This window comes from Electrophorus electricus, chromosome 2 (genome assembly GCF_041902795.1).
Source record: "Electrophorus electricus isolate QZ-2024a chromosome 2, ASM4190279v1, whole genome shotgun sequence".
Taxonomy (NCBI): domain Eukaryota; kingdom Metazoa; phylum Chordata; class Actinopteri; order Gymnotiformes; family Gymnotidae; genus Electrophorus; species Electrophorus electricus.
In genome coordinates, this window is record NC_137498.1 from 22,932,579 (window position 1) to 22,945,000 (window position 12,422).

The window sequence follows — 12,422 nt, forward strand, 5'->3', positions numbered from 1 at the left end:
TTCTTAGCTGTACTGTAAATCCTGTTTGGAATTATACAATTAGAGTGCTCTCTCTCTCTCTTTCTCTCTCTCTCTCTCTCTCTCTCTCTCTCTCTTTCCCCTTTTCTCTCTCTCTCTACCTCTTTCCTTATCTCTCACTTGCTGTCTCTTTCTATTCTTCCTGTCCTTCACTTTAAAGACACCCAGACACTGAGTATGGCTTTACTGGGCTGTTTGTAAGCAATTGGCCAATGCCATAATGTTTCTTTTGAGCTGTAGTCCAAATAGTAAATATTTAAAAAGGATATTGAAAAAATATGTCAACCTTCAGCTTTTATTCGAGGGCTTGCATCTCCATTTTGAGTGAACTGTGTAGGAGTTATATGGATTTTCATTTTTAATACTACAATTCTGGAGGGTCAGACATAACTGAGTTGGCTGCTTATGTCGATTCTTTGAAATATATGTGTAATTACATCATTTTTCATGCATGAGACCTGGCTTATGGCTGTTTTAATATTTTTCCAACTTCTTTAAACCACGCAATGGGAACTGTGCTTAAAATGGCCTGTGATTCCTATGTGGTTAATCCAATATCAATGCAACATACCTTAGAGTCATTGTTTCACTTCAAGTCCAATGCGCTGGAGCAGAAGCCAAGATGAACCCGAGTCCCAGTATAGTTGTACCAGAACCTCCTTGGGTGTGGAATGGCCTGCTTCTACTTCTCTCGGGAGTGTGCTGCAGAGAGTTACACTTCTTAGAAAGGCAGACATTTATTATTACCACATTAAAAAAAAAAAAAAACAACTTCACCCTCAGTCGACATGGACATCTGGAGCTGAAGATGAGTTCCTTTTTCTGAGGGGTGGGGGAGGGGGCACAGCATGGCCGGAAGTGATTCAACAGGCCTGTTGTGTATCAGATGTCTCCATGAATTAGGAAGACAGAGCACAGTTGAGGGTTGCAAAGGTGGTGCTTACTGGGATTAGTCTATCATATATGCATAGATGAGTCATCAAACGAGTCACAGTTTCTCCAAACTGGGATTAGTGAAAGCATCCAGGGGAATTATTGAATGGCTTTGGTGCATCCAGAAAGGGCAACAGTGAAGCATTATGGCTACACATCATCGAACTGGACCAGGTCTGGACTGGCCCTTCATGGTGCCTGAAGCCGTCTGATTCAGTTTTCCTCGTTAAAATCCAACCGGACTATTTTCCATATTAAAACATGAATGGAATGTGTGTATATGCCTTTTCACAAGCGTATGTATACATACCCTGCCATTTAATTTCACTTACCAGGTTTTCCTCATTACGTACTGGATAGATCAGACACTTTTTGGTGGGGAGGTAGAGACAAGTTGTGTCTGGTCAAAAACGGAATTTTAGTGAGCAAGCTTCTTATTGTCCCAGCACACAGCAAGTCTCTCAACTTGGCCACCTCTGCCTGGTGGAATATTCCATATGCTGTCGCCCACATTTCTCTCACTCAGTAAAGGTCACCCAGTACAACAGGATAAGGTGGGAAATACACAGCACATGTGCGACACACATGTTGCGAGTGCTCTGCTGGAACGTGGGGAGTGGTTGGTGTGGGTGTGTGTGTGTGTGTGTGTGTGTGTGTGTGTGTGAGTGTGTGTGAGTGTGTGTGTGTGTGTGTGTGTGTGTGTTTGTGGGGGGGGGGAACGACTGAGGCATAAGTATGCATGGGTGACTTTCATGATAAAATCTGGATGCACAAGACACTTGATACTATTACTTGTTTTTCATTTGTCTCAAGCCCCCCCATGCAGTCAAGTTGGTAGACCACCACCTTTCCAAATGTGTCCTTAGACCAAACCACTCTGCACCGAAGGACAAAACGGGTTTGTTATGTTCAGATCTGGCAGTGTGTGCCAAGTTGGGGCTCTGTTAAAGGAGTATTTACACTTGAGATGGGCAAGCGCTAACCAAGGCTTTGCGTCAGACCATCACACATCGTATAATTTCAAAACCCCCATCTGTTTGATTCCTTCTGTGTTCCCTACACATGCACCACACATGCACCACACATGCACCACACATGCACCACATGTGCACATATACACATATACACAACCACTGAACTTGCTAATGTTAAGCGGATACTTACATCCCAAAAGAGAATACATTACGTAGAAAAGCTGACCAGCCAACACCCAGCTGACCCCAAGTCCGAGTCAGCTTACCCAGCCGACACTTTGTCTGCCCTTTACTGCTGATCTGAGATCAGCCGCTTGTCCTGGGGCAAGTGCAGAAGGCAGAGGGGTAAGTGTTAAGGAATTTAACGAGCCATTAAATTATTTTAGCGCTGCTACAACCAGTGATATGGGTTTAAAGCTCCAAACATAACTATTTAAAACATTAATTTAGGTTATATGTAAACTTGATGTCAGCCTACTTCATTTATTTATCCATGCCATTCAAAACAATCCTAGATAAAGCTATCAAGACACCAGAATGTCTTCTACATGAATCACTACAAACTACATGTATGCAGCTTAAAACAGTGAAAAAAAGAAGCAGTCATTAAATGATCTTAATAAAGGATTTAACTATGTGACACTGGCTGATTATGTATAGGAACATAACCTATAAACAGTGTTGATGAGATCTGCTCAAAGACATTTTAAAAAGGCATTTATTTTACAAGTTGTGGCACTATAAAAGTATAGTTGTTTTGAAAGAATGTGCTGTTTATCCCTGGACATGTTCAGGATTTTCCATAGATTCGAACTGTATGTTTTGATTGCTGCACAATGCTATTTGCATCTGTTTGGCCCAGTGATTGGTACAAATCAATTGTCATTGGTTTCAGTCTAAACACTTCTAAACACTGATGTACAAATCAATTGTCATTGGTTTCAGTCTAAACACTTCTGTCATGACAGATAAATACTGTCATGACAGAGGGACGCAGAGAGAGCGAGAAGAAGGGTGTGTGTGTGCGCACGTATGATTGCATGCTTATTAGCATGTAATGCATGTTATTATACATGTGTAAAGTTGAATATTAATGTATTCAGGGGACGTGTATGTGTCTGCAAGCAGTTTTCTCTTGTAGAATTCTAGGTCTTGATACCTTACTGAAGGCCCCTTAAGATGGATTAACAGCCAATTCATTGAGCCAGATTGTGTTTACTGGCCATGTATTAGATAGACAACAACACACGCTCCTCTTTATTGTCAATAGACTGGCTGAACTGAAAATGCCACAGTACTAATGAAACCATCTGTGTTACTCTTTGAGCTCTGTTGCTTAGCTTGCATGCATACACACACAAACACACACAGAGAGCAAGTGACATAAGTTTTAATACTCTTTGCAGTTTGATAGTAAAACCCAGTAATTATTCTCACTACTCTTCCAGTGCTGGTGTGGAAGCTTGTGTTATCTCCATCTGGGGCTTGTCTGGGAGAACCCTCAACTGAAGTGTGTGGTATACTGTTTTGTTCTGTCAAGTGTTTTGTCCATATCAGGAGAATGCCCTGTGTGTGTGTGTGTGTGTGTGTGTGTGTGTGTGTGTGTGTGTGTGTGTGTGTGTGTGTGTGTGTGTGTGTGTGTGTGTGTGTGTGTGTGTGTGTTTATACATGAGATAACTGATGTTGAAAGCAGGGGTATCGAAGGAGGACCCTACACCCTGATCTGGGGGTGGATCTGTCCCTGATGACTGAGGAAAAGTACAACCAGCTGGCCATGTTCATATATTATTCAACCATTTTTCCATGTTGTGATTTTGTGTGTGTGCGCACGTGGGTGCATGCGTGCGTTCACAGTTCTGTCATATGCAGTTTGGGGTTTGCTGTGGTTGTCACCCAGTGTTAGGGACGCTAACCTGTAGCTGTATATCTCTCTCCAGCTGAACTGTCTGCTTAAAACTGCCATTTACCACGTCACCACCGCATGTTTTAGATGCTAGTCTGCACTGCTGGGAGTGGTCCTACTCTCGGTTCCAAGCGGTTCCTGGTTTGTTCCAGGCACTTCGCAAGGCCAACCAGGGCATCTCTGTCTCTTTGGGATGTAGGGGGCTCTGATGGGAATAGCAGACTGTGTTATCTGCAGCCTGCAGTTTAAATACAAAAATGCTGCTGTTCTGAGGAAAATACAAACAGATGAGACAGACAGAGACAGAGACTGGTAGGAGGACAGATATAATCTTAGTAATTAGCCAGTTTAGGTAGCGGTTGATGAAGTCTTGTCTGGTGATTATTTCCCTGTCTTCCTCAGATTATGGCTGTCTAGTCTGTTCCTGGAGCTTCCCACTCCTTCCTAGTGGAGTAGGAATGGAAAGGATTGGGGCGAGCAGTGTCTAGCCACGTCCACTTCAAGCCTGCTCTCAGTCGGCGACTGGCGGTACACGTGGGTAAACAGCGAGCTGGCGATAGGCAGGGGAGACGCCATTAATGGCTGAACATCGCTAGGGATGTTGGCTTGCTTGAAAAGGACAATTATACAAACCTGTGCTCGTCAGATCAAGACCTAAAGTATAATTTTTTAGATTTACCACCTTTATTAAGTGGTAGGCCGAATGTTTTGTAGACTCAGTTTGGTAAACTTGATTAAATTACATTTGTTTTGCTTCCCTTATAAGCGTAATTTTGAAAGTCCAGTGAACTAGTTTAGGCATTTGCCCTGTCCACCCATACATACTCATTCACTTGCATATATCTTGTCCTATTGCTTGTTTTTCTCTGACAATTCAGTTTGTTTTTCTTTTTCTTTTCTTTTTTTTTCTCGTAAGTCACACACACATACTCAAAACACAATACTCCTTTTTGTTGTTGTTTTGTGAGGTACACAGCTTGTTGTATGTCTGCCTGTTTGTGTGTTCATGCTCTGAAAAATTGGAGTCACTGCCTCTGGATGTTTACAAAAATGTGTCCGTGACCCTCCAATCAACCGCACACAGACACACATGCACACACACACACAAGCCGTAACAGCCTAAACACTGTCAGTGTGTTGGGCGTACCTGTAAGTTCACTGGGCTAAAACAATTCCTGGAACGTGACCATTGTAACTTGTTGTTGTCCTCAGAAACACTCTCCACCTTCTCCATACACTACATACACTACACAAACACTCTCCACCTTCTCCATACACTACATACACTACACAAACACTCTCCACCTTCTCCATACACTACATACACTACACAAACACTCTCCACCTTCTCCATACACTACGTACACTACACAAACACTCTCCACCTTCTCCATACACTACATACACTACACAAACACTCTCCACCTTCTCCATACACTACATACACTGCACAAACACTCTCCACCTTCTCCATACACTACATACACTACACAAACACTCTCCACCTTCTCCATACACTACATACACTGCACAAATACTCTCCACCTTCTCCATACACTACATACACTACACAAACACTCTCCACCTTCTCCATACACTACATACACTACACAAACACTCTCCACCTTCTCCATACACTACATACACTACACAAACACTCTCCACCTTCTCCATACACTACATACACTACACAAACACTCTCCACCTTCTCCATACACTACATACACTACACAAACACTCTCCACCTTCTCCATACACTACATACACTACACAAACACTCTCCACCTTCTCCATACACTACATACACTACACAAACACTCTCCACCTTCTCCATACACTACATACACTACACAGACACTCTCCACCTTCTCCATACACTACATACACTACACAGACACTCTCCACCTTCTCCATACACTACATACACTACACAGACACTCTCCACCTTCTCCATACACTACATACACTACACAAACACTCTCCACCTTCTCCATACACTACATACACTACACAGACACTCTTCACCTTCTCCATACACTACATACACTGCACAAACACTCTCCACCTTCTCCATACACTACATACACTACACAAACACTCTCCACCTTCTCCATACACTACATACACTACACAAACACTCTCCACCTTCTCCATACACTACATACACTGCACAAACACTCTCCACCTTCTCCATACACTACATACACTACACAAACACTCTCCACCTTCTCCATACACTACATACACTACACAAACACTCTCCACCTTCTCCATACACTACATACACTACACAAACACTCTCCACCTTCTCCATACACTACATACACTACACAAACACTCTCCACCTTCTCCATACACTACATACACTGCACAAATACTCTCCACCTTCTCCATACACTACATACACTACACAAACACTCTCCACCTTCTCCATACACTACATACACTACACAAATACTCTCCACCTTCTCCATACACTACATACACTACACAAACACTCTCCACCTTCTCCATACACTACATACACTACACAAACACTCTCCACCTTCTCCATACACTACATACACTACACAAACACTCTCCACCTTCTCCATACACTACATACACTACACAAACACTCTCCACCTTCTCCATACACTACATACACTACACAAACACTCTCCACCTTCTCCATACACTACATACACTACACAAACACTCTCCACCTTCTCCATACACTACATACACTACACAAACACTCTCCACCTTCTCCATACACTACATACACTACACAAACACTCTCCACCTTCTCCATACACTACATACACTACACAAACACTCTCAATTTCTCCCTACACCTCTCCATTCACTACACAAAAACTCTCTACCTTCTCCCCACACATTCTTATCTGACAGTGGCATGCTACACAGATGAACAGGCTCTGAGCCCTCCATTCCTCTACTACACCATTACAGCCTGTCCATGGTGGTCTACGAGTCCAGCCCAGCTTGAGCTCACAGAGGACCTAGACCATGTCAAGGCACGGCTTCTGTAACAAAAAAACATTTTCATTACTCTCAAAAAGGAAAGCAGCTCTGGCCAGCACAACCGCATTTTGGTGCAGGGTGATCATGGCAAACCCATGGAATAACATAAATGGGTGGAGACTTCAACCCCCCGAACCCCCCACACGAACACACACCCGTCATTACGCCAATGGTTTCAACCAAAGGGGCTTAATGCTGGACCACGCCTACATGCTAAATCAAACCTTTCAGTCATGTTGACCGCATACTGCCAGAAGCATGCTTATATCCTCACACAGCTTACATGGAATATACACAAACGCAAACACCCAAGATAAATCTGCTGCTATTGAGGAGGGTGTGTTCGACTGCTTGGGCTTGTCTTAGCGGGGCTGGTGATGTACACAGGGAGGAACCTCACCACCATATGGCCAGAGACTGGTCTCTGTAGTCCTTGATATAGCTCAGTATACATTTCAGCAGTTGTGTAGAACACACACACACACACACACACTCACACACACACACGCATGCACACGCAGACATGCTTTCATATAGGATCTTTGGCAGTTGTAAGATGATGAGGGAGGCGGGTCTTGTTTCCAGTAGCTGCTGCCACATGTACTCACATTTGTCTTTTTAAAGAAGAAAACCACCTGTCTCTCCTGATCCAGAACAAACAGAGCCCCTTCTACTGGCTGCCCATGATGAACAAGTTGTTTTCGTATCATATACATTCGGTCTTCTCTGGAACTGATGTCTAACTGATTATTCTTGGAGAAAGTGAATGTGGCTCTGTGGCTTCTGAGTCTTCCAGCTGTTCTGTTTCTAGAAGCTTCTGTTTCATTCCGTTTGGATCTTGTAATGAAATAACCTGTCATTTGGCAGAGTGTTGAGAGTTGGCTTAAGTACAAGTAATTCTTTCTGAAGACACCCTTGTAAAAGGATAATCTAGAGTGGACCTCAGTCGATCTTGGTCCTTCTTCCCCTATGCAAAGACAGAAGCGTATTTTAGTATTCTTATATATTCAAATTTGCAGTTAAAATAAAGTATTTGCCACAATATCGCTTTTATGTATTAAACCAAAGGTAAAGAAACTAAAACCTCTCTGTGTTAATAGTAATAATCACAGATTCCAGAATGTCCACAGTAGATGTGGTCCTTTCTCAGAATCTAAACTAACTGTACATACACACAGGATAATATTTAAATATGCTAAGCTATTAGAGCTCCATTAGAGCTTCACATAGGACCCTGCTTACTCTCTTCATTCCAGCAACCACAACAATGTGAGCTCCTCTTAGGGGCCATCAGATAGGCACCTCCCGTCCTTGGTGTTTTGCTGAATGAATCCCATGACACCTCCAGAAGGCTCAACAGTGAGGTCTGGCATACCGGCCACACCACCATCCAAGCTCACTTTAAACCAAGCCACACCTCTTAAGCACTATGCTTTCCCAGCATCTAAGGCCACACCCAGCCCTACTGGCACCATTAATGCGTGCCCATTTCTACCTGTTCCACATGGATTAAACCTATTATATCAGCAAGCATACACCAACAACACAGATCTGTCCTGGCCTCCCCAGTATCTAAAGCCAGCACAGTTTTAATGCTTCCAGTTTGTCTGGATTTACCACTTTACACTACGAGAACCGCTCCACTTTTATAGTGTGTTACCACAATCAGTCTGATATCGCCTTATCTGATAACTCTGATTCTGATAGCTCCTTCACAGTTACCCTTAATTTGTCTAATTAATCTAATGCCAAACTGCACAAGCAAAGATGTGGCAGACTTTGCTACAAATCCTCTAACACCTATCTCTACAGGTCTTATACGTGCCTGGCGCCCACATTCTCTCAAGCCACCAAGTCTGAGTACATCATCCACTGCGCTGAGTTTACATTCAGAGTGCAACAACATGTCTGAGTGCAGTTAACATGATACCCTGGGGGACATGTAGCTTTTTACCCATGTTCACTAAGGCATGGCCATGGATTGGAAATAATGTCAGTAACTCCAGCTCTCTCTTGCAAAATAAGTTTGCTTATTGTCATTTATGTTGTGATATATAGTTTATTTTATAGAAGGGCTGCCCAATTCCACAGAGCAGCAGTGTCTAGCTTCAACACACCTGGCCATGGGGCAACAAAATATTTTTATTATGCTACCTAAACTAAAATAAGCTGATGTTAATGTTGAATTCAAATCAGTTTAGAACTGTTCGACCACATGTGGTTTTTGGGTAACAGGGCAATTAAAGGTTACATTAATTATATATTACTTATTCATGAATAAGGCTGGTATTACATTTAAAATATATACAAACATACTTCTAAAATTGACAGTGTATAAGTTTTGCCTGTATTTGGTCACAGGAAGGTCCCTCTTCAGTGTCCAGCAGCAGTCTGCCAACATAGAGGGGCTCCACTTTCTTTGGTAGCACTGTTCCATACTATACATAATGACATAATATCAGCATAATCATAATAATAATACCGAGCGTCTCTCCCTGATGCTCGGTATCGGGAGTCCAGCTTCAAGCGATCCACCATCGTCCCCGTCCCGAAGAAACCTCGACCCTCCGACCTCAATGACTACCGCCCTGTTGCCCTCACATCGGTCGTGATGAAGTGCTTTGAAAAGCTAGTCAGAGACTTCATCACATCTTCACATGGACCCACTGCAGTTTGCATACCGCCACAACCGCTCCACTGACGATGCAATTGCACATCTGCTCCACACTACACTGACCCACCTGGACAAAGGAAGGGGTAATTATGTTAAAATGCTATTTGTCGACTACAGTTCAGCATTTAACACTATCATTCCCTCGCTACTCACTACTAAGTTGGGAGATCTAGGACTGCATACATCCCTGTGCGACTGGATCTCCAACTTCCTAACAGACAGACCACAATCAGTACGGGTGGGCAACTGCGCCTCATCCACCCTCACCCTCAGCACTGGAGCTCCTCAGGGTTGTGTCCTAAGCCCCCTGCTCTACTCTCTGTACACCTACGACTGCACAGCCACTTCCAGCTCTAACATCATTGTCAAGTTTGCTGACGACACCGTTGTCATGGGTCTGATCTCGGACAACGACGAGAGGGCCTACCTGGAGGAGATTAAACACCTGGAAAACTGGTGCCAGGAAAATAATCTCCTCCTAAACGTCAGTAAGACAAAGGAGCTGATCGTGGATTGCAGCAAGAAGCAGGAGCGGCACTACCAACCTGTGAGTATCAGTGGAACCACGGTGGAGAGAGTAGATAGTTTAAGGTACCTTGGTGTTCATATCTCGCAGGACCTGTCCTGGTCCTGCCATACCAGCTCCCTGGCAAAGAAGGCTCGTGAGCGTCTTTACCACCTGAGACGCCTAAGAGACTTCAGACTGCCCTCCAAGGTACTGCGGAACTTCTACACCTGCACTATCGAGAGCATCCTCACGGGGAACATCACAGTCTGGTTTGGGAATAGCACCAAGCAGGACAGACAAGCACTCCAAATGGTAGTGCGCTCAGCAGAGCGCATCACTCACATGGAACTTCCTGACCTGCAGACCATCTACTACAAGTGGTGCCAGACCAAGGCCAGGAGGATTGTGAAGGACCCCACCCATCCCAACAATAGGCTCTTCTCTCTGTCGAGGTCAGGGAGGAGCTTTCGCTCCCTGAAGACCAAGACAGAGAGACTGAAGAGGAGCTTCTTCCCACAGGCCATTTGGGCCCTGAATCAGGGAAACTGATAAACTGTGGGGACCACCACCACCATGTAACATAACTGTATACATATTCAATAACTGTATATATATTCAATTACCACCATGTAACATAACTGTATACATATTCAATAACTGTATATATATTCAATTACCACCATGTAACATAAAAACTGTAAATATGTCTTTTACAAGATGGATCTGTACATTCTGTACATTGTGTACATACATATATACACAACCATATACATTGTACATTGTGTATATAAACATAATATACATATATTGTACATACATTGTTAATATATTTTTGTACATATATAGAATATATATTTCTCTATGCACCCCTGTTTTCTTTTCCTCAGTTTGGACAGAGCACTCTCAACCATTTCACTGCGAGTTATACTGTGTATGACTATGTATGTGACAAATAAACCAAACTTGAAACTTGAAAACTATAATTGATAAATTCTGAAAACATATTTGGATTCAGCTTGGAAAAATACATATCAAACAGGTCATTCTCTGCAGGAAGCAAAAATCATTGTTTACCAGTTTATTCAGAGTATTCGAAATCAGGTGTTCTGGAGTGAGACTGTGGTTAAACTTTGCAGGGCTGTAGATAGTTTACATTGTCAGCTGCGATCATTACTGATTGTTTTCCATAGAGCATTTGTCCCTGAACAGAGAAGGCTTGCCATGAGCCGGCATCAAAATGGAGTGTTGCGGTTTTACATTGCTGTCCAGCAAGTGGTCTGGACATTCTCTGTGTTATGCAGCTCCCAAAACACTTCAGTTTGCGTCCGGGGAAATATTGAAGTTCAGTTCAAAACAGCAATTGCTTTTGTTCTCCCCAGCACCCAGCACATCCTAGGTGGTTTTCACCAAAAAATTCTGGCTCACCTCATTTCAAAGTTATACTTAGGGAGGTTACCAATTTCATAACTTCAATTAAATGCCGCCAGCCGAAAGGATATATTTATGAAATTCCGATGCAAACTGCAGCATTCCTGACTGTAGCTAGTTATGGAAGGAATATTCCATAACCAAAGGTGATTGTAAGTTTTGCTCAATATTTTACATCTTGCAGAAGCCAAAAAACCCAGCAAAAGTTTTGTTGAGACTTCAGTGCCAGTAAAATCATTTAGATTGCTCTTTGTTTTAGCCATGTATGTGTGTATTGTAGTCGCATTGCTTAGGGTAATGCCATCAGAACTGGCTGTGGCAAAGGTTTGTTATGCTTCCAAAATTGAAATTCATGAGGACATTGGGAGCATTTAAGGACAGAAAATGCCTGACTCTAGCCTGGACATCGACATGCGGGTGTCACTTGGATATGAAGCACTGCTGCTGTGGCTTGTTAAATGCACATCATTCATTCTTTGGAATTCATGCTACTCAGTCTCATGGTGAAATGATAAAGTGATATATGCGTATACATTAGCTGTTGCTGATGGTCTCAAAAAGTAATTACATTTACAAAAGTAATTACAATTACAATTATTATTCTTTTTTAAATATGTTTGTAAACTAATGTATATAGACATGATGACTGCATAACAGTGGTTTATGAAATTGTTACAAAATAATAATGATGTTTCTGCTAATAACATCAGCCTTCAAAAAATGACTCCCATATTACACCACATAACTGGTCCTGAGCGGATTACGTGATGTTGCATGCATGACGCTACTCCGCTGTTACAGCACATAACTGGTCCTGAATGATGTCAACAGCAAAATTATGGTTGACAAGACTGGACGTGTCTGGTTTCAGCCAGCAGAGGTTGGCATAAAATCATCATTCTGTGCCTGGAGGCTTTGTCTGATCCTCAGGTTCACTCATGTCCCCTTAAAGATGGC

General features: G+C 42.8%; 1 protein-coding gene across 1 annotated transcript in view; it reads left to right on the top strand.

Moving 5' to 3' along the window:
- usta (uronyl 2-sulfotransferase a) overlaps positions 1-12,422 on the top strand; it is a 59,052-nt gene that overhangs the window by 23,617 nt on the left and 23,013 nt on the right. The gene's annotated exons all lie outside the window — the stretch shown is intronic.